We start from the raw sequence: 25,937 nt of genomic DNA, 5'->3' as shown, positions 1-25,937 counted from the left end.
TAATACCTGAAATTATTGTAATATGATACCTATTTTTTCTATTGGTGACAAAGCCTCAGATGCTGCTAATACTCTAGTGGTTTGTGGCCTTTAGTCATAATTGAGAGAAATGCTGCATTTCGGAAGGTTGGTGAGAGTAACTGTGCTTTGTCCCCATCTAAGTTCACGGATGCTGGACTCCATGGAGCTGAATCTGAGGGTCCTTGAAACAAGAATGGGCACCCAGCCCAAGAATGGTCAGGGCCTGGGGGTGGCACAAGAGGATAGCTTTTATCTAGACAGGACTGGACTGTCCCTAGTCCCTAAAAGGAATCCAAAAGCTCAGGGGTCTGTTCAAGTTGGTATTAAGGGATGGGAATGACCACTTTGCCCAGTGCAGTTTGCATTGAGGGCAGGAAAGTGAACACTTTCGTGCGCATTCTCTGTTGAGTTCACATGGAACCCTCAGATGTCTGTTTCAGTGTATTCAACAGAAACGTACGGGCTTTGAAACTGGACTGCCTGTGTTTGAATGCAAATGAATTTGGATAATTATTTACTTACTCTGAACTCAGTTTCGTCACGTATAGAACTTTGTACGTTGTGGATACATTAGATGACCTGTGTAATGCGCTCAGAATGGAACGTGGCAAGGGTTTGAATGTGGGCACCGGGCAGTGTGACTCCCCCACAGGGTCCTTCCCCCACACCCTTTCTCAACTCCACGAGGGTCTGTGGGTTAACGAAGAATCAAAACGAGCCCTGTGATTTCCCAGCAGATGTGATTGTTCATTTCTCATCATGTTGCCATTGCTAGCAAACTGGTTATAAATAGAAGGAAACTCATGTCCTCGTTGCTATGTGATCCCCGTGGCTCATATGACACAATGTCCCAGGGAAGCCAACCTTCGTCACTACAAAATAGCTTCCTAAATAGGCCAGCAGGCATTATTAGCATCCTAATAGGTTCTGTGGATGAAGTCATCCTTATCAGGTAGTATTCCAGGGGCTTTGGGTGGCATCATTCAAACACAGTCAACCCAGCAACGGTCCATTTTAATTATCGCTACCCCGAGCCCTGACTTAGAAATGTTGACTCCTCTGAATGTCCAGCTTTGTAACTTAATATTTGTAAGACAAGGACAGTAACACCTTCATGGCCTTTTAATTTTCCCAGTTGTTTTGCATGAATTACGTTAAGGAAAGTCTCTCTGAAGATACTAAGATTTCCAGCTGGCTGCTCTGTGTCTAAGGTATTTATACAGGAACAAGGTAAATGCAAAAACCAAACACAGCCCACTTACTAATACTTTGTGCTTTATTTTGTTTTACTTCAGTTATTTAATGATAGATTTCCTTGTTCCACTTTTGTATTCTACTTCCTTCTGTCCTTTCCAAATGGGACAGTTCCGTTTAATTGAACACAATTATATGAAAAATGCTTATTACTTTTAAAAAATTAAAAATCATCGCTCCTTAGCCCTTTGGTTAAGATCGAGTGTAATATCTGTTCTTATCAGTTTAAAACAAAAAAGTGTAAGAATTATACTTTTATAATAAAAGTATAAGAACATTTTAAGAATTATAAGTAAAAAATTAGGCAGTTTCAAGTAACCAGTTTTTCAATCATATTGAAACTTATTTTTGAAGTAAGACCTGTTCTAATAGATCTCCCAAATGAAAATTACAACTCGTGACACATCCCTAAGTATCCCTGCGCCCTGGCCATCCAGGGAACATGAAGAGCCCAGTTCTGCTCCTGGGGCTTCACGCCCCCTTCCTGACTCTGCGTTGAGTGTCTGACCTTTGTGTTGGACTTGATCATGACGTCAGACATGAGAATAAATCTCTGTATCCGTTAGCCTTGGTTGAACAATAAGCCAACCCAAACACGACTTAAACCATTTTATCTGCTGACTGTTGTTCAGATGTGCACAGATCATTTGAGCTGGGCTCTCTATGGTGCTGGTTCATTCAAGCACCTATCAGTGGATGGTCAATTGCCTCATTTATGTCTGGCATTGGCTGGAGGGCCGGAGGCATATCCTGCTAATCATGCTGCAGCACAGCCTGTCCCTGTGTGCCACACAGAGTTCCCAAGAGCAGCAAGAGAGAGGCCTCAGTGCAAATGCACTTTCTTCGCCTCTGCTGATGTCACATGTGCTGATGCTTCCTTGACCAAAGGAAAGCACATGGCCAAGCCCAGATTTAGGGCTTGGTGCCATGAATTCTACCTCTTGAGGTGGGGACAGGGGCTGCAAAGTCACATTGCAAAGGGATGTGAATATAGGCACAGAAATAATGTATTGTTTTTCTTTTTATCATCTGCCATAATATACTTACATGATATCCTTATCTACCATAATATCCTTAACATAATGTTAAAGATCGATCATATATTCCTAAGAGAGAAATATGATCATATAATTCTAACCTTTCACAATATTTTTGACATTTTACTTGACTTTCTAGACATAAAATGAAATTCTAATTCCCAAGGGTTTTTTCCCCCAGTATTTAACATTCTTTTTGGGCTAGGTTTTTCTCCAGTCTCCCCTCTCCTTTACTACCAGGTTATTGAAGCTGTTCTTTTAAAACTACAAGGAAGAAGAAACAGAGCGGTCTCGGGAAATGTTGAAAAAGCAGAACCCCATTCATCACAGCACAGGCTGAAGAGACCAGCTCTCCACGCCATTGCCAGAATTTCCATCACAGGTGAGGGTGTGCGTCCTACAGCCCCAGTATTTCACTAAAAAGCAGCTCTGTGTATGAGCTTTACGAAAAGGCAGAAAAGAAGTGGTGCCTGTAGGGTCTCCCTCCCTTGCTCTGCCTTCTCCTTTCAAATGCAGCTCTCTCCTTCCTGGGCCGGGATGATGTGGAACCGTTACATGCGAGGGTTTCTGAGGGGGCGTTGTGAGGAGTCATCATTAGCAACCAACACTGCCGTTCTCACCAGTGTGAAACAGGCAGCCCCACCCCGGGGGCAGGCCCTCTTCCCCTGTACCCCAGGCTCCCTGGCTCCCTGGCTCCCTGGCTCCAGGCATCCTGACTCCAGCCGAGAGCCCCCACCCTTTGCTGAGCTCTGGGTCCTGTCCAGCCGAGCTCCCCGGGGGGCTGTGAGCTTCTGCCTCTCTTCCAGCAGCCTCCTGTGCACTTGCAGGTCGCATCTCTGCCACTCTCCTTAGAGATAAGCCTACACACTCATTTTCGTTTTTTTTCTCCGGACAAAGGAATAAGCTTTTGAAAAGCAAACTGATGGATGAGAGCGGTGAAATCCACTGAGTGGGCTGTGGAGAACAGCTGTGTTTGAGAGGCAGCTCAGCGATGTGAATGAGGCCAGGAGGAGCCGTGAAGACAGCACTGCCTGTGGGGCCCCCAATAAATGATGGCACTGAGCAACTGGCAGGACTGAGATCATGGGAGGGGTCCCTAGGCCCCACCCCTCTCTACTCCTGTTTGCGTAATTAGCAGCCTGCTTCCTATCAGGGGCTCTGCCTTCAGTGCTCTCTGCTGTGGCTCTTACCAGCGAGGCCTGGAGGGGCGGCTCCTTCACCTGCCCTGTCCCGATTTTTGCCCCGTGAGCCAGGAGATGCATTCACAACTGCTCTTTTTGATGTCTCTTTTTAAAAAGAGGCATTCCTTTGTGATTGCCTGGGGTCCTGTGGTTTACTGGATAAGATTCAGTGTGGGGAACCGTAGACTCTTCCTGAGAAACTCGATTCCAAAAGGAAAAGGAAAATGCCGACTGGGATTCCCTGATAGGCATTCGTTAGCTTAGCCACTGTCTGTGTCCACTGATAACTGGAGCTTTTAGAAAGGCATCCTCTGCAGCCCAGCATCAGCTTTGCCGCCTGCTGTCCCCTCCGGGAGGCGGCCCACGCCGCAGAAGCAGACACCATCGTGCCTGGGGCCAGTGGGGTCTGGCCAACAGGGGCTGGATGGGGGGCGAGAGCGGCAGGAGGAGGACGGAGGAGGTGTTTACTCAGGGTCTCCTGTTAGGGCGCTGTGGGATGTTGGGTTTCTCTGCTGGAAGCTGCAGCTCTGGTCACCACCTTCTCAAACTACAGGGCTGCCCACCGGGCATGGTGGCTCACGCCTACAATCCCAGCACTTTGGGAAGCCGAGGTGGGTGCATCACTTGAGGTCGGGAGTTCGAGACGAGCCTGACCAACCTGAAGAAACCCCGTCTCTACGAAAAATACAAAATTAGCTGGGCGTGGTGGCACATGCCTGTAATCCCAGCTACTCGGGAGACTGAGGCAGGAGAATCGCTTGAACCCGGTAGGTGGAAGTTGCTGTGAGCCGAGATCACGCCATTGCACTCCAGCCTGGGCAACAAGAACGAAATTCCATCTCAAAAAAACAAAACAAAACAAAAAACTATGGGCTGCCCTCCAGGGCCATGGATAAGACTTCTCCCTCTCTTTGCAGCCCTGAGGCTGGAGACCCCTGGTCTAGCGGACTAAACATCACTGGCTTTCCTAAACCCTGCCCCCGTCTTGGTAAAATGTCCCTTCATCCTAAGGTCCTTAATGTCAGCTGTTTGCTGCAGCACCCTGACTAATGCACAGCTGAGAGGCTGTCAGAAGCCAGCAGCAACGAGGGTGATTTTAAAAGACCATGACGAATGTGTGCACGGAATACTCAGCGGCCCCAATCCCATACAGGTGGGCTACGAACTGCATACTAAGGTTCTGTAGGGAAATGAATTAGGATTGGTGGTAGATTTTCCACTGAATCTTCTTGAAATATGGCTAAGAGCTTCCCTGTAGCCACAGTTCTAAATGATCCTCAGTGGAGAGTATTTGTCTCTGTGTGTGCGTGGGTGCCTTAATACTTCTGGAAACATCCTTTTAACCCACTGTTTTTATTTATACACGTATCACCTGTTTCATGGCTAGGACTTGGTAGGATTAGACATACATGGGCCAAAGGTAACTTCAGTCAGACCTTGTTTCATTATAAAATGGCAGAGTGAAAATAGATCTAATATATTAAGGGACACACCTTAAGTTAATTCAGCCTGAACAACATTAATGGTAAGTAGAAACAAGCGAACGAAGAAAACCTTCTGAAGTGGCAACAGATGGGAGGGGTGGGTGTTGGCTCCTATTGAGTTGAGGACAGAGCCATTCCTCTCACTGAAGTGCTTCTTCCCTGGAGGTGAGTGTGGGGTGCATGTGGGTATGCGTGGGGTGGATCCCATGCTGGCGCCAGCACCGCCAGAGTGTGTGTTGGTGGGGAAGAGAAGGAAGGGAGAGCAGGATCCAGTGTCCACTGTGCTGATTTTCTGTGGACACAGAAGTGAGAAGGCAGAGAAGATGTCCAAGTCTTTCGTAGGAGAGCTCACCCTCTCCTGGGTAGTTAAGGTCAACCACACTGCATTCGGATCCTGCCAGGAACTTGGAATGCCCAGAAGGCTGGCGGCGATGCAGTGCTGGACATTCCCACCACGCCGGGGCAGCCGCGCTGGCGGCAGCAGGATCCACAGAGCTACAGAAGACGTTGTGGGAAGAGACCATGGGGGAGCCACAGAAGCAGAAGCACCTCCCTGCCCACTCCCTGCACACTCACCCCCTAAGCTGGGAGTGCCTAACATGCAGCCAGAAAAAAAAAAAATCGTTGAAGGCCAGTTCACATCTACTGCCTAGAGAGCAAAATCCTCAGTGATGTTGATTTCACGTATATGTCTATATTCACTTCCTAGGGTTGCTGAAACAAAGTGCCACAAACTGCCTGGCTGAAAATAACAGGAATTTGTGTCTCACCGCTCTGGACGCTGGAATCCGAAAATCAAGGTGATGTCAAGGTCAGACTCTCTCTGAGACTCGGGGTGGAAGCTGTCCTGCCTCTTCTTTGGTTTCTGGTGGGGCCAACGGTGCTCACGGATGCTCCTGCAGGCTTGCAGATATATCGCTGCAACCTCCGCCTTCCACCTCACACCGTGTTCTTCTTGTGGGTCTCGGTCTTCATGTGGCGTTCCTCTTTGTTATACGGACAACGGTTGTATTGGATGCGGGGCCCACCCCATTCCAATGTGACCTCGTTCTGATTAATTACATCTGCAAGGACCCTATTTCCAAATAAGGTGACATTCTGAGGTCCTGGGGGTTAGGACTTCAACATCATTTTTGGAGAAAACAGATCGACCTTTAACAATGCCCAAGTAAAATGGTTTCATTTTTAGCAAGTGGACGTTCGAGTTCTGTATTTGAGGCATTTTTCTCAAGGATTTCTAACAATAGCTCATGTTATAGGTTGCATTTATTTTTCACCATAATGATTTTTAAAATGTCAAAGCCTTGGCCCAACGACATGGGTGAGTTTGTTTTTATTGTTAGAAAGGATTCTATGCTACTTTCAAATGTCTGCAGGTTTATTTTTAGCCGGACAGGAAATGCATCTTACGCTCATGTTCATTTGTAGGCTGCCCCCTTTTTTGGAGGAATGTTATTGTTAGAAAACCACATTCAGTTTGGAGATGATTTTGGATTGAGCACCACGCAATCTAAGTTATAATTATACTACTCTCTGCTATAGATTTCCCAAAATCATCTTTCTGTTCATCAGAATTTGAAACTTTTCAAATAATGGCTCCATTTGTTATTCACAATTTCGCGGCCCAGCAGCTGCCTTTGATTTGTATTTAAGTGAAAGGTCAAGAGGTCTTGATTTAACCTGGGGTTGAATTGAAGGGAGCCTGTCCATGTAGTGAGATGTAAAGTGAAAAATAAAAAGCATAAAAATGCTATGTTGTGACCACACGATACCAGAGTCATTCTTATTTGTTATGACTGAACATCCAGTTATTTCAAAGGGAGGGAAATAGTTCAATCCAGACCTTACCTAAATTTTTCATTGTTTCAGCAGAGGGGTCTGTGATTTGGGGGAAGTTTACTTTTTAAGTGGAGGACCTTTCCATCAGACAAGCTGCTTGTATTTGTCGCTGGCGCCAGGGATAAGCTAGAATTTCAGAAGAGAGCAAGGTAATTCCATCCTAATGCCGTAATGAGGGTAACAGTGAGGTACAGGAAACGGTGGGACTTTCCACCTAAAAGTAACCGCCAGCAGTTATATTGTTTGGTGGCTGCGATCTCCATCTCCAAACGGGAACCTTTGGGGGGGAGGTTCTTTGACCTTCCTTGGTGTGATTGCCTGGGGAAAAGTGATCATTTCACGGAATGGTATCTGTTTCTCCATCCTCTTCTTTGAGGGACTTCTGAATGAATAAGGTATCACTCTTACACCCCAAACCAACACTTTAACCCTCTGTTGAAATGCTATTTAAAGGATGGTTGCATGAGGATGGATCCTATTTTTGCCTATGACCAAATGCAATGAGTCTCAAAAAATAGCCTAGATTTCTTTCTGCTCTGCCTTGAATGATGACTACAAACACCCCAGCCTTTCATGTTGGTGAGCGCCACTCTTAGGTTCAGTAGTGTATCTGATGGTGACCAGTTACTAAGGTGCCTGCTGTGAGCCGGGCACATGTCATGCATGTGGCACGTCCCCTCTCATTTAACCCTTACAACACCCAGATGAGTTACAACACCCAGATGGTGCTCCCTATGTCACCTTTACAGAGAGGTGACATGGTGGTATGGAGGTAGCCAGGATAAACCGTGTGGAGGCTCTGACCATCCATCTCTTTGCTTTAGGTCTGGGATTACTTGCAGATGAACCATCTGCCCCCTCCCTTGGGCTTTCTGGAGGGGTGGACAAAGTACAGTATTAAGGTTACGGCTTCTCTCTGTGCAAACAGCCCTCTTTCCGTTTTAGGAAGGGAGCTGTCTATGCTGGAGAGACCCCCATGAACCAAGGAGCAGCTCAAAGCGAACTTCCATGTCCTTCCAGGGGTCTGCGGATGGGTCTGCTCCTGCTTTAGCATCTCTGCTCTCCTCCCGGTCCCAGGCTCTGATAGAAGCCTGAGGGCCTCACTTCCCTTGCTCCTGGACTTGCAGCTAGGAATACATTTAAAAAGTCTCCTCCCTCTAGAGGAGCACAATTCCAGCTAAGCCAGTCGTCCATACGAACCTTCATGTCTTGGGTTATCAGTTTTCTACTGCAAGGGACGCACCTCGTTCCTTGGAGGGTTCCATGGGATTTGTTGATGCCGTAATCGATTGCCCATGTGATTTGGAAAGACGGATTCCGAGGGTTGAAGCAGGATGTATCCTTCCACATTTTAATTGCTCCCAAGAATGATCAGATAATTGCCTTCCTTTGAAGGATCCATGAGAATGTGCTGAAGTGTCCCAGCAAAACAAAAGAGAGTCTCTGAGAGGCTTCTATTCTTGTCTGGCTCTGTTGACAGCGATTGAATGCTCTGGGGAAGAGAAAAGCCTGGCAGAGAGCCTGGGCCCAGAGGAACATGAGGAGAGCCCGGTCCCCTCCGAGAGACGTTAGTGTGCTGTGCTCATTAGAAGGAGAATGTGCCACTTGTGCTGCCTTCTGCTCACTGCCCCTCCTCCAGGGAGGACTTGTTGAAGGCATGAGAAAATATGAAGCCGGACCCTGGGGCTGGCAGCTGCCACCGCACCACAGAGCCTGCCTCCGGGAGCCAGGGTCGGGCCGACCTGAGCACACACTTCCTTCCGAGCCTTGTCACAAACATTCCTGTGAGATGGGCAATTCTAAAAGGCTTGGCTGGCTTTAAATGGAGATTGTGAAAAGGCTTAAGCACTTTTGTTAAGTCAGATGTGACTCATCTCCTGCCTGTCCTTATGACCTGCTGGTCCAAACAAGTGGATGTATTGGTGAGAAAAGAAAAAGGAAAGAAAAAGGAAAAAGAAAAGAAAATACAACCTTGGTATTTACTTTTTTGGTGGTTTCTATGCTTGATTGTCAAAATCCCTGTGGAGATTGGCCAAAGCTACAGTTTCTGGTGTGACTGTGGACCCTGACTGCATTCAGGTGCTGGTGTCTATGTTTCTAATGGAGAAGATATTTCTTTTTGTGTCCAAGAGTCATGGGTTGGGTGGTCTGGGGTGAGATGACATCAGGGATCAGGCCACAGGGTGTAAATGCAGAGGAGGACCTCGACATTGTGGACTCCAAAGTCCTACCGGCAGGCTGGGCACAGGCAGCCCCAGCACAGTGCCTGAGACGGACCCTCTGCATCTTGAGTAAGATCACCAGTCCCACTGGGTATTTCAGGGTTGTTATAAAGTCAGGCAATGGGACCAAGACAGAAGCTTTGAGGACCAAAACAGTGGTTCTGTGAGTAGTTCAGTAATGCAGAATCAGGGCCACAGGAAGCTCAGTTTCTGCAAACTGGTGGCTGCCTCCATAAAAAAACAGGTCTTTACAAGGTTCATGGCCACTGCAGTTACCTGGGATGTGCACTGGCTTTTATTCTGATCACTTATGAGTCTGCCTGTCTCCCTGTGTATTTAGTTGCCCTTCTGTTGTAAAGGGTTTAGGGCTTGGGAAGGGCTGAACTCCTGTCTCCAAGTCCTCACCCCTCCCTTGGACTAGTGCCATTGGACTGTGCCTTGGTTGTGTCCATGGACAGTTGTGCCTGTGAACAGGCTTGACCACGTGCCCACTGCACCAAGACATAAGGGCACCAAGTGCATCTCCTCCCCCTCTTGCTCTACTGAGCTCTGTCAGGAGACAGTGTGTCTCACGTGGCCCCCTGGCAGTGAGGCTGATGGGTGTGGAACACACCTGAACTGAGCCCAGCCGAGCGGCACCAGCCCCCTTCTGGCCTTCAGTGCCAAAAATAAAGGCTGTAGACCCATGAAGGTTGCACAGGCAATCCTGACCTCAATGGCGGGGTTGGGCTGGTGCCCTCTACCGAAGTAGGAGGGACCTCACAGTCCGGGATGGGCATCTAGTTGAGGGAGGGTGAGGACTTAGCAGCAGCGATCCCATCCACCCCGCTGAGCCACAGAGACTGTAGCTGCCGAGATGTTCAGAATTCATTTTATTAAGCAGCACAAATGAATGAATAGAGTATCTTCAGGTCCCACAGAGTCTTGGGTGAGCCTGGGTTACATGGAGGGTCAGCCGGGAGGTCAGAGGGACCTCAAGATGCAGAGCTGGGCCTGTCAGGACAGGAGGTTCCTGGCTGTAGAGACTTTGACAGAAGAAGGAGAAGGCAGGGAGCCCAGCCAGTCATGTTTTTCTCAAAGCCCGCCAATAGCAAAAGCAACAGCAGCAGCAAAACGCACAGACCTCATCATTCCCGTGGAGCTCCTTTCTGGAGTCCAGCCACCGAGACGCATTGCCTTCCTGTCATTTGGGTGGTGTGTGCCGCATTCATGGTCATCATGGGGGGGCGTCTCAGGAACCCCGTCACATCGCTGTCCCTTTCAATTACCCCCCATTTGATCTCCCTCTTTGAAGTGGAGTTTTAAAAGCACATTGACAGCATCATTTGGGTGATTGGCCCCGCTATTGTACAAAGGTTTAAGGAGATTAGCTCAGCCCCTAGACAAGATGGGTGGACTTCATTGCTCCTTGGCACCCAGTCATTAATCTGTTCTCAAAGCCGCTTCTTGAAGTGGGGAGTGCCTGGGAGACAGGCTGCAGAGCTCAAATCGTGAGGTCCTTTGTCAGACACACATTCTCAACAGCACTCAGCCTCCACTGTGCACAACAACAGACATTTTCCTGAATTATGGGAGGCAAAGTCCATTAAGTGCAAAACTACAGTGGAAGAATGGCTTTCACGCTTTCCTGGGAGGTAGCCCCTGTGATTCCAAATCCCACAAACTTTCATACATGAGAATTCAGCAGTAAACCCCGAATTTCCCGGGGGACTGTCTGTTAGTTTTTGTCAGTCACAGCCTTTTGGAGTTCAAATGGTCTTCCTTGTGCTATCTGGAGCACTTCACCACCTTATAGTGCCACGATGCTGCCGTGGTCCATTTCTGAGCAAAACAGATACTCTGCAAACGACGTAGGTTTCTATCCTTTTAGGTCTTACTCTAATGTTGGAGAACCTACATGCACATGTTTTTAATATATAAATGCCATGAGAAGAAAATGTACTGATGAATTGTGTTTCAAAGCTGTTTTCAATTTTTACAAAAATTCCTACAGCGAAGCACTCTCTTGTGTAGACTAAGTTGGGGAGGGTGCTTGTCTTCCTGGACCAGCTCACACAGGCTAGATAAACCATAACCGCTAAGTTAGGATACCAAATACTGCAGGAGCTAACCACAGTATTGACAAAGCTTCTGTCTGCAGAAAAGAGCTACACGTACCCTCTGGGAATTAGGAAAACATCCTCCTTGTTTCCTCTAGATTCCAAAGTCTCTCCTAGTTTCCCTCCTCCTCCCTCCCACGGACTTTGAAGGGAGAATGGAAATCAGGAGCCGTGGCTGCTAAGACACGAAGGGCAGAGCCCTGGGAACACAGGGCCTCCCCAACAGCCCCAGCCCGGCTGAGCGGCACGATGGGGACTCTTGCGGGCGCTATTGTAGTGGAAAGAGAGATTCAAAATCGCCGGTTCTGATGGGCAGCGGGAAGCATGGCTCCCAGGCCTGTTTGGCAGGGGTTTCCCTGGAAGTGGGATTGGACGCCTGTGGGTTTTGCCAGCACCTTCTTGCTGCGCAAGGTCTGGCGAAGCTGTAGAAGCTGGGGACCTTAAGTCGGTGGCCCTTTGTCAGAGATTCTGAATGGCAACCTGTTTCAGCTGTGATCCACAGAAGGCAGTTCCCGGCTCCCGCCGGGCTCCAGCCCAAGGTCCCTGGGTCCTCCCTGAGTCAAACTTGGGCGGGGGTGTGCTCGCCTTCATGTTCCGCTCTGTTAGAAGGTTTCCAAAGCAGCGCTCTTTGTGTCCCTGGGTTAAAAAATTCTTTCCTGGAAGAGCTGTTGCAGTTTTAACTTAAGCTTTCTTTTTCCCCTAAGACCCAACTGTGTGCCCACAGGACTGGACTGCGTGGGTGTCTGCAGCCAGCTGCCTGCGGAGTCTTTGTGACCAGTCCACTTTACACTTGGCTTTTCATTTTCTCAGAAACTGTGGTCTCCCAGGAGTCACGCCAGCTCTGGGAAGGTATGCGGTGTGGGTCGGTGCCACCATGAAAGGGGCATGCCCAGGGGCGTCTAACCCCCATGGCTTCCTTAGGTTCACCTGCTTTCTATTGGCAATTTGATTTGGCTGACAACTCAGGTGCTCTTTACAACTTCTGTGGGGAAAATTAGAATCCTTATCTCATCAATTACATGAGGGAGCGCTTTCTATGGTATCAGATACATCACTCCTTTTACATGTTCTTTAAAATTAGCAGCAGAGATGAGTGAAATACTATTAATAACTTAGTGGCTCAATCTCACTGACACAGAATTTCCAGACCCCTGATTATTTTCTGTGATGAGCTGAACTGTGTCTCCCCAAAAGTTCAAGTCCTAAGTAGGATACCTCTGAACGTGGCTTTATTTAAAAATAGAGTCATTGCAGGTATAATTAGATGAGGCCATATTAGAGTAGGGTGGATTCTAGCCCAATCTAACTGCTGTCCTTAAGAAAAGAAGAAAACATCGTATGAAGACAGAGATGCACAGGGAGAGCGCTGTGTGAAGATGACGGCAGAGAGTGCAGAGATGCTTAAAGAGCCAAGAACACCAAGGGTCGCCGGCACCACCAGAAGCCAGGAAAAGGCAAGGAGGGTTCCACCCAGAGTCTTGGAACATGGCCTCCCGATGCCTCGATTTCAGACTTCTAGCCTGCAGGATAATGAGACAGTAAATTTCTGTAGTTTTAAGCCACCCGGTTTGTGCTCTTTTCTTACTGAAGCCCTAGCAAATGAATACACCATTTGTTGTGCACACTCACCTAGACTGGTAGATCTTTTATCTCCATATGAGGATAAGAACACCAGCCTCGGAGAGGTTGAGCAGTCTATTCAGTGTCAAACAGCTTTCCTGGAGCTAGAAGTGGTGCTTGGGCTGGTTGCTGTAGTTCTCGCCCCATCATTTTGTTTGTTTTCTGCTTACCAAAAGATACATTCCCCTGGTTTGTGAAGCAGGTGATGGAAAGGACCAACAAAATGATTCAACAAAGTTTTGAGGTGTAATTTCCAGACATTAAGTGTTAAAATGAGTTTTGACAAGTGCACACGTCCATGTAACCCAAATCATATCAAAATACGGAACTTTTCCGTCACCCAGAGGGTGTTCCCATCAATTCCAGTCCTCCCACCATTGACCTGACTTCTCTCCCTACAAGTCAGTTTTGCCAGTTCCTGACCTTCGTGAAGAAGGGGCTTACTCTATCTGCTTGGCTTCTTTGTTCTGCATGGTTTTAGATCATCCACACTGTTAGGTACGTAGGGAATTTGTTTCTTTTTATTGCTGAGTAGTTTCATGATATGAATTCACCACAATTTGTTTGCCCATTTGCCTGGTGATGGACATTTAGGTTCTTTCCAGCGTGGGGCTATTATGATGAAAGCGGCTATATACATAGTCACACAGCCTTGTGGATATTGTTCCGTTTGTCTTGGGTAAATACCTAGAAGTGGAATTGTTGGGTTACACAATGCAGGTTTATTTAACTTTATAAAGCAAATGAGAAACCATTTACAAAATAGTGAAATCATATGAAGATGAAGGTGCTTGCTGCTCTGTGACGGCCCCCTCTTCCTCCTGTGACACAGGCACAGTCTAATCATGGTGAGAAAGTTAAATGGGTATGTTTGACTTGGTATCTTGCTGATCTACGACCACATGCAGACAGGTCCATGCAGGTGCTGCTTTTCACTGTCATGTTTCACAGATGTCTCTGGAGGGACACGTTAGAGTCTCTGGAGGGACAAAGCTAATACGGGAAAATTTTATTTAGAAATACAGTTTTATTTAAAGATAGAATTTACTTAAATATAGAATTTGTACCTAAACATAGCATTGTTTTACTTAAATATGGAATTTGTTTTACTTAAATATAGAATTTTACTTAAGTATAATATTTGTTTTTACTTAAATATAGAATTTACTTAAATATAGAGTCAATTTCCTTGATTTCAAAAATAGCCAGCTCCTTTCCACAGAATTCACAGATCACAGAAGCTACCATTAGAAAATAACATGGATTTAGGGAGCTTCTTGGTGTTTCAGTTTATCAAGCACATTGGCAGAATGGGCAGTTTCTTCCACATTCGATCTTACAGAAGGCTGTGGAGGACAACAGAGAAACAGCAGGTCGTGTCTCTAAGGAGTCTGGCACAACTGCTAGTGGGGAGAGGGGAGAAGGATGGAAGAGAGTGAAGGAAGAGGAGAGGAAGAGACGTGGGGAGCCAGGGGGAGTGGTAGGGGAGGGCCACGGGAGAATGAGACGAAGTCCAAGAGAGATGAAGAGGGGACAAGCAGCAGACGCAGATGCTGTGGAATAGAAGAACATGGAATGCTAGTGAAACACAGAAGGTGACTCACAGAGACTGGGTCAACATCTCAGGTGGATGCCACATAAACGTGGTGAATGACGTGGCTTACCCCATCACTGCATCAGGGACTGACCAGTGGACACAGAGGTCTGCCCTGCACACACTGTAGTGTGGAGACGCAGTGAACGTCCACAGTGGGGGGCTTGGTTTCATCTTTAGCTTTGTGGATGACGAATTATTTATTTATTTATTTATTTATTTATTTATTTATTTAATTTATTTATTATTATTATACTTTAAGTTCTAGGGTACATGTGCATAACGTGCAGGTTTGTTACGTATGTATACTTGTGCCATGTTGGTGTGCTGCACCCATCAACTCGTCAGCACCCATCAACTCATCATTTACATCAGGTATAACTCCCAATGCAATCCCTCCCCCTTCCCCCCTCCCCATGATAGGCCCCGGTGTGTGATGTTCCCCTTCCCGAGTCCAAGTGATCTCATTGTTCAGTTCCCACCTATGAGTGAGAACATGCGGTGTTTGGTTTTCTGTTCTTGTGATAGTTTGCTAAGAATGATGGTTTCCAGCTGCATCCATGTCCCTACAAAGGACACAAACTCATCCTTTTTTATGGCTGCATAGTATTCCATGGTGTATATGTGCCACATTTTCTTAATCCGGTCTGTCACTGATGGACATTTGGGTTGATTCCAAGTCTTTGCTATTGTGAATAGTGCCACAATAAACATACGTGTGCATGTGTCTTTATAGCAGCATGATTTATAATCCTTTGGGTATATACCCAGTAATGGGATGGCTGGGTCATATGGTACATCTAGTTCTAGATCTTTGAGGAATCGCCATACTGTTTTCCATAATGGTTGAACTAGTTTACAGTCCCACCAACAGTGTAAAAGTGTTCCTATTTCTCCACATCCTCTCCAGCACCTGTTGTTTCCTGACTTTTTAATGATCGCCATTCTAACTGATGTGAGATGGTATCTCATTGTGGTTTTGATTTGCATTTCTCTGATAGCCAGTAATGATGAGCATTTTTTCATGTGTCTGTTGGCTGTATGAATGTCTTCTTGGGCAGTGGATGATGAATTCTTGATTGGGAAATCCAGCATCTCCCTGACGCGGACTACTCTAGAGATAAACCATCCACAGAGCACAGCAAGTCCCCAATTAAGTTTTTCATTGCAAGGTGGATTGTTGCCCCTTGGGTAACTGTGTGTCCCCAGAGATGGCAGAACGCCACAGCAGCACAGCACCTACAAGAGACCTTGCCTTGCAGTATGGCGGGGCTGGTGCTGAGGACTGAGTCTGTAATAACCAACTGTGAACCTGGGGCTGCGTCTCTGCCTCTCTATGCCTCAGTAGGTTCCTCTATGAAATGGGCATTATAATCATGGAGTATACAACATAACACAAACCACTGAGCCCTGTCCCCAGCATACAATGTGTGCTCCAAGGACACCAGCTCTTATCAATACTTCTCTTTATTATTTTATTATCTTGAGAGGAGTAACAGGAACACTTAGCACTTAGCTACAAAGCATTCTATCTTTAGAAAGGTTGCATGATACAGGGCGGGTCCATTTAAGGTCTGGAATCTACCAGCTGTGACCTAAACTTGTTTAACCTGTTATTTATTTCGTAAACCTACTAACATAAATTTTTGAATAGGTAACATTCATATGGTTCAAAAATACATAAGAAGTAAAACATTGAGAAATCTCTCCTGTTCCATTCACTCATCTCCTGCTTGTGCCCATCTTTACCTCCCTAGAAAGCCACAATAATTTGTTTATATGCTTCTAGTATGTATTAATGCATATAAAATAAGTATATTTTTATTCTTCTTTCTTGAGTGTTTTAGACAAAAGATTGCACACAATTCACATGTCTGACATTGCTTTTTATTATTAATTTAATCCACCTTGGAGATCTGTAAACACCAGTATGCATAGAATTTGCTCCATTCTTTCATTACAGTTGCATATATTGCATACTATAGATGTACCATACTCTAACTAGTCCTCTTTTATGGACTCTTGAGTTGCTTTTCTAACACTTCACTGTTACCAAAAATCTTGCCATAAATAACTCTGTGCAGGCATATCTGTAGGGTATCTTCCCAGAATGGGTCAAAGAGTATCAGCATTTTAAATATATATATATATATATAGTAGATAGAGTCTCACTCTATTACCCAGGCTGGAGTGCAGTGGCATGATCTCGGCTCACTGCAGCCTCTGCCTCCTGGGTTCAAGCAATCCTCCTGCCTCAGCTTCCCCAGTAACTGGGACTACAGGCACGTGCCACCATGCCTGGCTAATTTTTGTATTTTTAGTAGAGATGGGTTGGCCAGGCTGGTTTTGAATTCCTGCCTTCAGGTGATCCACCCACCTTGGCCTCTCAAAGTGCTGGGATAACAGGTGTGAGCCACCATGCCTGGCCTAGCATTTTAAATTTTGATAGACATTGTACATATTTTCCCTCTAAAATGGTACTAATTTACATTCCCACCAGCAGTACACAAAGATGACTATTTCTCTTCAGCCTCAATGACAGGGTGTACTATCAAACTTATAGAAATGAGTCTAGGTCGCAAATACTATGAGTGAAGTTGAGCATCTTTTCATCTATTAAAGGATCCTCTGATTTTTCTCTTTCTCAAAACTCTTGTTCATGTCATTTTCATACTTTTTATTGGGTGGTTAGTCTTTTTTAAAAGTATTTTTTTAAAGAATATCTGTGATGAAAATTACATGTAATTCTGTCATTCATTTTGTCCTCAATTTTGTTTATGGTATTTAAAATTATTTTAATTAATATTCCATGTTGGCACAAAGAATTCTTAATATAAATTCAAAATTTCCAACTTTTTAAAGGCTTGTCTATACTGAATCACTAGTTTGCAAGTTCTGCTCTATCCCAAGACTGTGGAGGAAGTCCCCCACGTTTCCATGGCAAACCTCATGGTTTCCCTATTGACATTTGGGTCTGCAGTCAGTGGTGCGCTTGTGAGGGCCTGGAATCAGCCGTGGCAGAGTATTTTTGCCATGAAATTGGCAAATGCCACATTATCCAGGGTTTTTTTTTGTTTTGTTTTTTGTTTTTTTGCCATTCAGTAAGCACTTGTGAGCATGCTACTACCTTTAATCGACTTGAATTTTTAACCAGATGTCTGCCACTTCACCACAGCAGGGTTAGTGCCTCCCCTGGGATGGGAGGCAGTCAAGGGCAGGCACCGAGCCCATGAAAGGTTCGACAGAGGCAGCTCTGCTCCCCTACGAGCTCCAGCAGGAAGCCTGCAAGGACCCATTTTCCCAATGTTCACAAAGCTGGACTGGAAACCTAAGCTGGTCCAGCCAGCAGGGGCAGTCGGAGGTTGGAAACTGGAGGGCCTCCCACCTTTCTGCTGGATGCTGGGGCCCAGAGCATTGCACTTCCCTGTCAATGACAATGTTGTAACAAGGGGAATATTGGGGGTGCATCTATCACCTCAGGGGGAAAAGCGTGAGTTTAATGGTGGAGGAAAGGTTGACCTTAGTATATGACAAATTGTTTGGTTTTTTTTTCAATTGTTTGGGAGACCTAGATTTTCTTTAATGTTCAGGTAGGTGGGGACCAAGGAGGCAGCCAGAACAGAAGCAACCACAGGTGTTGAGAAGGGCTCAGGTCCCAGGCCGGGTGCTGTGGCTCATGCCTGTACTCTTAGCACTTCGGGAGGCCGAGGTGGGTGGATCACTTGAGGTCAGGAGTTTGAGACCAGCCTGGCCAATATGAAGAAACCCCATCTCTACTAAAAATGCAAACATTAGTCAGGAGTGGTGGTGCACACCTGTAATCCCAGCTACTCAGGTGGCTGAGGCATGAGAATTGCTTGAACCGGGAATGTGGAGGTTGCAGTCAGCCGAAATTGTGCCATTGCACTCTAGTCTGGGCTACAGAGCAAGACGCTGCCTCAAAAAAAGAAAAAAAAAAAAAAAAAGAAGGGCTCAGGTCCCCCAATTCCTGCTCAGCACCCGGTACCCAGCTCCCATGGGAGACAGCAAGGACACCTCCCACCTTCTGAACCTCCTGAGAGTCCATTTCATGTTACCTCCTTTCTTTTCGTGCTTGCTATAGATCGATCGGGGTCATTTAGTGGCTGTTTTTCTTCATATTTTATTTAAGCCAAATTCTTAAACAAACATACCTTGGAGGTGCAGGCAGATAATACCAGTGTGAGATTTTCCGGGAGTCCTGAAATTTTCTAACAGTGGCCCTATGTGGAATTGTGTTCAGCACAATATTTTTTTAAAAATTAGAGTAATTCTTATAAAAATAGCCGTTGACTTATGTTCATATAAAATAATTTTGCCTCTAATTTTTTTCCTTTCCTTATTTTTTCTCTTTGGGCCTAACTCTTCTGCTCCCCACACCCCAGAGGAAAACTTCGTACAATTCTTCCCTTAAGTAACTGTTTAAAGGATGATGGAGACGCTCCTGGGGTGACCGAAGGACAAAGGGGAAACCCACGGAAACATGAAATGGACTCTCAGGAGGTTCAGAAATTGTGTCTTGGGGTATTTAAAGCTCAGCTGGGAAGAGCGTTAGATGCCTTACAGGGACTTCCCCAAAGGGCAGGGAAGTGTCAAATTGGCGCCTCGCTCCGTGCCTGACTCCCGGCCACACAGGGCATTGCCGCACCTCAAGGGCCCAGCATGGGCATTCCTGCCTCTGAGCCTCTCTCCCTGCTGCCCTTTCTGCCCAGCCAGGATGGCCACCCACTGCCAATGTGGGCTCACATGTCATCGTCTGTCTGGAGGCTCCTAGTCCCGACCCGGCCTTCTAGGCTGTATTGTTTCCCTTTTCCGTTCCCCCAGCACCTTTGCTCATTTCTGTGAAAGCACCGATCCCATCACATGCAACACTCGCCCCCCGCCCCCGGCAGCCCATGTCCTATTGCGGTGCGCTCTTGAAGAGTGGGCCAATCTTATCGTTTTAAAAAATTTCCTGTGACTGCAGCTAAATGCACATGGAATATTCTAAGCAGATGTTGAATGCATGAGCTTGCATGCACGCGTGCACACACACACACATACACAGCCTTCCGTAGAAAAATGTATCACTTTTTCTTTATTTAAAACATTTAGATAATTCTGGCAAAATTATGCTCTGTTTTTCCCCATGTTTTCTTCCTTGTTTTGCAATCCCCTTGTCTACCAAGGATCTCAGCAAAAAAAAAAAAAAAAAAAAAAAATGAAGAAAAGGTCTTTCCCTTGGATAATGCTCGTATTAGCTTCCTATTGCTGCTGTGACACATGGCGACACACTCAGGGGCTGAAAACTGCACGGATGCATTGCCTTCCGGTTCTGTGAGTTGGAGTCTGGCGGGTCTGTGGCTGCGCTCAGTTCTGGAGGCTCAGGTCGGGGAACCGCGTCCTTCCCTTCGCAGCCTCCAGAGGCGCCGGTGCTCCTCGGCCGGTCACAGACCTAAGCGTGCGCCTGGCCTAGGAGCGCTTGCGCCAAGTCCCAGGACTACCCGCTTTTAGCTGGAGGAGGATCAAATGATGGCAGAGGAAAACACGCACGCACAAAATGAAATGGAAATGATAGACGTTTCCCGTTAAAAGAAAGAACTCACTATTTTTCCTCCTGTATCTTCAGTATCTGTGCCTTCTTTTCTAACACAACACAAAATACAAAACTGTATAGAAAAACAAACGCGAATTTTTAAAAAAAGCAGTCAACTTGACTTATCACAAACATACGTGCAAGTTATGCTCTAGCAAATATATGACGGTGTATTTTATGTTAGTTCAAATTACGTAAGTCACACAACAGAAGGAAATATTTCAATTCTTCATGGTCTTCTATAAAGCACATAACTTACTGGAATTGTGGGTGCTCTACCATTTGCACACATTTGAAAATTTTGATCAGATCCAGTTGGTTTTCTTATATTACATCCTTTGGTTTTCTGATGCAGGGCCTGCAGCTGCATCTGCTTAAATGCTGAACATTTCTGGAAACTCCCTTCTGACCGCGGCAGCTTAATTCGCTGGTAGCCACATCAAGATTTGAGGTGCTTTTCTCCTGTTGGGCAGTCTCCGCCCTTCCTGCACCTTTTTGCTGCTGGCCACGCCCCACACAGCACACCTACGCCTTGCGCTGTTCCTCGAGTGTCAGTGGACAGATCAATTGTCTTACTGTGGCTGCTTCTCCTCAGCCAGAGAGAGAGACCACTGAGGCGTAGAGGAATGAGAGGAGTCCAGCTATGGCCCGGGCAAGTTGCCTGGCCTCTTGGACCTCAGCCTATTTGCTAACAGAAAAAAAGTACTGCCCTGCACACGTCATGTGATACGATTGCGAGGGATAATGGTCACAAAAATAGATAGTCTTTTTAAAAAGTAGAGGAACTATCTCAGGTTCTTTAACCTTTCCTAACAGTACCCATAACCTATTCCACTGGACAGGTCCAGCTAGTTCAGAGTGCGGTGAGACTGTTACACCTCCCACAGCCTGGACATCACACTGAGGACACCCTATGTCTGTCATTTTCTTTAAAAATTGCAGGGACATTATGCAGTTGGATCACCTCTGTAGACAGCAGGTAGAGTGTGTGACTCTAAGCGGTGAACCTGCTAAAAACATCAATCAAGTCACACACAATTGCTAAATGCTCAATAGAAAAACAAACCCTGCTGCAGGGAAGACAAAATTGGCAGAAGACATAGCACCACTGTCAGGAATTTATGGAAGAGTTGAGAGATCAGACGAAGCGCATAAAACCACCAGAGAGCAATATAAGACAATATGTAAAAAAGGATAAATCACCTGAGGAAAGGCAGAAACTCCATTGGCCTCAGAGATGGGAGAATGTCAAGGAAGGCTGCAGGGAGGAGAGGGCACAGTCCAAGTCTGAAAGGTATGAATTTGAGCTGGAAGAGAGAGAGAGAGAGAGAGAGAAAAGAAGGCCGAATTGCCAAGGAAAAAGAGAATAGCACATAGAAGGGCTATTTAACAAACATCTTGAATGAAAACAAACCAGTTCAAGGAGAGTTTATATAAGATCTGTAGATAAACACACAGTTGCAGGAAGTTGAGCTTGTTTGAAGGATACAGCTAACATGTAGGAAGTAAACCTGCCCTTTTCCCCAAATATCTCTTGAAGATGCTCTCAGAGAATGACCGTGTATCATTCCCTTAGTCATTCGTTTACCAATACAACTCGGTCACCCCCAGGTGACAGATGCGGGGGCATTGTGTAAATGGGGCACAGGGTCTCTCTCCCCTTGGGGGATTCCCAGCTTAGCTAGAAGGAAAAGCACACACACTCTGCTTTTATCAGCACGTACTCTGGGCTTCACCAGAGCGCTGTCTGCAGTGAGTTGGGCGCACTGAGAAAGGAGCAATTCATCGTGCCAGGTGAGGGCTCTGGAAAGCATTCACATTGCAGGGGGCATTGCAGCAGGTTGAGGAGGGCACAGTGTTCCCCACATAGACGGGGACAACAGGCATTCTGACAACCCTGCCTGAGACATCCACGGAGAGGCCAAGCACACAACAACTGTATGCAGTGGCAGACACTCCAGGGCATCCCAGGGCCCCGTTCCAAACAGGGAGCTCATCAGATAACATGGAGTACTTTCCCCAAATGCACAGGGCAGGACCCCTCCTCTGGAGGTTCTAAGTGGCTGGATCCTGGGCTTGGGGATTTGAAAAATCTCCCTACAGGATTTTGGCATGAACCCTTTGTTAAAAAGCAAGACGTGGTGGCGAGGGTCATGGGCGGCTGGGGGTTGAGAAGGGAGGCTGCCCCAGCCTGTATGGTGGCCCTAACGGTGATTCACATGCTCTCTGACATTCTTCCTTTCAGGAGGTGTAGCTTAATTTCCCTCTTTTTGAGTGTGGTTTGGACTTAGCAATTCGTTTCTAGCAAACAGAATCAGGCAGCGTGAGGACGTGTAATGTTGGAGATGGGGCTGCACAAAGGCCGTGCAGTTCCTCTTTGCTTTCTCTCCTGGGCCTCTTACCCTGGAGAAGCCAGGTGCCTTCTCATGCAGACACCCCACAGCCCTCTGCAGGAACCCAAGTGGGAAGGAACTGAGGCCTCTGGCCCACAGCAGGGGGAAGACATTAAACATGATCCTCCAGCCCCGGCCAAGCCGCCCAATGCCTGTAGCCCTGGCTGACATCTGGATTGCAACCTCATAAGACAGCAGGAGCCAGAAACACTCTGTATTCATCATACCTTTTTAGTTCTAATGATTTGACACATCTCCTTGCTGACACAAGACAACCTGCCCCTTCCAGAGTTAGCTCATTCCTAGAGACAGCAAACACGCTTTGAGCACGCTGTGGGTGCAAACCAACCTGGAATGCACACCACAGCCACCTCCTTTATAGGGCTTGCTCACTCTGGGCCAATACCCACCCTCCCTAAGTGCCCCGGGGCCAGCAACAGACAGTTAGGACAGACACCTCCAAGTGTGCTGATGGTGCCTCACCTCACTTTTCCCACAGAAACCACAGTAGAGGCAAGAACCCAGGTCTCTTCTGTTCTCTCTGCCCCTTGACCCACCTGGAGCTTCCCTATGTGTCCCCCATGGTGTGGCATGACTCCTTACTATGGTATGGTGTGCCCCTGTGCTTCTTTTCCTGGGAACTGTGAGAAACAAACTTTCAATGGCAATCATCTCCTGCCCCACTGGCTTCCTCATCCTTATAAACCACACGTTATACAACACCCAGCTCAGCTGCTCTTGAATTCCCACCCCACAGAATGTGTGAGGTCATGAATGTAGGTTGTCTGGAGCGGGTAAAGTTTGTGGTGGTTTATTATACAGCAGCAGATAACTAACACAGCCTATGAAGGCCTGGAGGTTTGGAAATTAGGGAGATACTACAGTTTTCAAGGACAGCAACATGCTCAGTCTTTGATTTATTATTAGTTTTTAAAACAAAACCATTTATATTCTCAGTTTTTATAGGTCAAGACTTTAGGAGCCGTGGGGCTGGGAGGCTCTGACTCAGGGCTTTTCACAATGTTGCAGTCAAGATGTTGACGGGGGCTGCAGTCATCAGGGGGCTCGACTGGGGCTGGAGGACTCAGTCTTTGTTAGATAAGGTATCTGGGATAGCTGCCAAGGGGATGGTAAGGGGGTGAGCAGACATGGGAAAGGGCCATGTGGGACACTGTTCTGGCCCGTCACCCAGCCCACCACCCAGCCCATCACCCAGCCTGCCACCCTGGCCAGGCTTATCTTCTTAGTCTGTTAATCTTCTGCTAATATTGTTTGTTTATTTTTCTGAGATGGAGTTTTGCTCTTGTTGCCCAGCCTGCAGTGCAATGGTGCAATCTCAGCTCACTGCAGCCTCCGACTCCCAGGTTCAAGTAATTCTCCTCCCTCAGTCCCCCAGGTAGCTGGGATTACAGGCACCCACCACCACACCTGGCTAATTTTTTATATATTTTTTGGTAGAGATGGGGTTTCTCCATGTTGGCCAGGCTGGTCTCGAACTCCTGGCTTCAGGTGATTCACCTGCCTTAGCCTCCCAAAGTGCTGGAATTATAGGCATGAGCCACTGTGCCTAATATTCTGCTAATATGACCATCCTAGACTCTGTAGTAAGAGATTCTAACTTTGAAAACAGCAGAGAGTTTGCCTGATTTTATTTGCTATTTTTCAAAACCTGCTGTTTCATCAGTGCCTATGCAATAATGTCTATTTTCCATTGCGAACCTGTCAATACCGGGTGAAAGAGGGACATCTGTCAATACCAGATCTTCTTGGCCACTCTACAAGAAGATCTGGTATTGACAGTGCCCCTCTTTCAAGCTCAATCCTTGTCTGTTTGGAGTCTAAAACAACCTGCGGACTTTCTTCTTCCCTGTGGGTTTTGCCTTGTTTAGTTTATTTACATCAGAAGACTCCACAAAGGGATCAGAGCTGACAGCTTGGGACTGAAGGGCACGTGGTGTCTGACTGGTTAGACAGTAGGGAAATAAGAGCTGCACAGAGGGAAGGGAATGGAGTAGCTAGTGCTTGGAAAGAGATGGCTGGGGGTTGACTTGGCAGCTTTTGGGAGTACATGGCGGGCTTATCCCTCCGTGGAGGACAGGCCTGACTCAGCCGCCTGTCTCCATAGGGGGAGGAACAGGGTGGAGGCGTGCATGGCTGGCCTGCAGGACAGCTCAGCAGTGGGAGCATTGAGGGCTGCCAGGGCCCTGCAGAAAGCACCACTTCACCACAGAAACTGTCTTTTACATATTAGGATCATGCTCCTCTAAAGGTGCAGCTGCTGCACCATGCTAATGAGCTCTTAAAATCTGTATTGCAGCACATAAGAAAAAAGTCTGAACAAACTGTCTTAAAGAAAGAAGAAGAATGAACCATCAGTCGCTGTTGCGAGCACTCTTTGAGGAGAAGAATGAACCATCAGTCGCTGTTGCGAGCAATCTTTGAAGAGGCAAGAAGAAGTGGGTTTTTAGAATTGACTGTATTTTAAAGGACACAACGCCATTTTCCTGGAATTGGAGCAAGATAGAAATGTATGAATTTGTTGTTCCAGAGGGTGGTGAAACTGTCTCTCAGGCAGAGTTCAAAGACCCCGAGGGACCCAGGAGACCTGTGGGAAAGTCAGTCAGTGGGTTTCCTTATTCCTGTGAAAGGCTCCAGTAGTTATCCAGGCATATTTAGGAGCATGGTGATGTGAATTTCCAAGACTCCTCAGGGTAGCACTGCAGTTTCAGACAACACAACAAAATGAAGCTTCCTCAAATCCAAGACATTGTTGGAGACTTAATCTCCAGTAAGGATCGGTTTGGGGACACATAAGGGAGACAGGCCACGCCTCTGTCCTGGTGTCCTCTAACACCCTTAGCCAGCAAGCGCCTTACACTGCAGGAATGGGGACGAGGTCCCACTGATACGGATAGATGGTCCAGCAGGGGTGTTTCTGAAGCCTGTGCCTGGGGTCTTGGCACTTTCCCCTTCTCTCTGCTGGGGCTAGTCCCTGACTCCCGGCCCCTGCACCCTATCTGTCCTTTCTTGTCTGAGCCTAGAGACAGAAACCACCCAAGACCAGTGTCAACTTGCCATGTCAGCCAGGAGCCTTCCCCTGGGTGGCAGCACACTCCACACAAAGCCGGCAGAGCAGGCCCGCTGCGGCATCCAGGCCCGGCTGGGAGGGGATCCCTATTGGAATCGTACTCACCGTGTGATCAGCCTCATTCCTGGGCCTCTTGAGGCTCCCATCCATTTGCCAGAGTCTGCCCACACTTGCACTCCTACACTCACTCAGAAACACACACACACACGTCCCCCAACAGTCACACACACACTCACATGTGCACAACCACATCAACACTCACACACTTATTCACAAACTCACACACACACTCATACATGCACACAGGTGCACACTTGCTCATCCACACTCACAAATATACATCCACATCCCACACAACCTCATGCACATACTCACATGTACACACTCACGTTCACACACGTCTCTACCCACACACATGCACACTCATTCACAAACTTATACATACACACACAGACAGGCCCACACTCACACACACCCAACACAGGCAGTCACACACACACACACCGTCTCAC

The 25,937-nt window shown here is 46.9% G+C and overlaps 1 pseudogene; it reads left to right on the top strand.

The window, feature by feature from the left end:
- Window positions 1–1,447: 1,447 nt before the first annotated feature.
- On the top strand, window positions 1,448–1,555 carry LOC116270637 (annotated as a pseudogene).
- The last annotated feature ends 24,382 nt before the right edge of the window (window positions 1,556–25,937 follow it).

The sequence above is a fragment of the Papio anubis genome, chromosome 15 (genome assembly GCF_008728515.1).
Source record: "Papio anubis isolate 15944 chromosome 15, Panubis1.0, whole genome shotgun sequence".
Lineage (NCBI taxonomy): Eukaryota > Metazoa > Chordata > Mammalia > Primates > Cercopithecidae > Papio > Papio anubis.
Note: the sequence above shows the minus strand (reverse complement) of the source record. Positions and strands in the feature narration are given on the sequence as shown.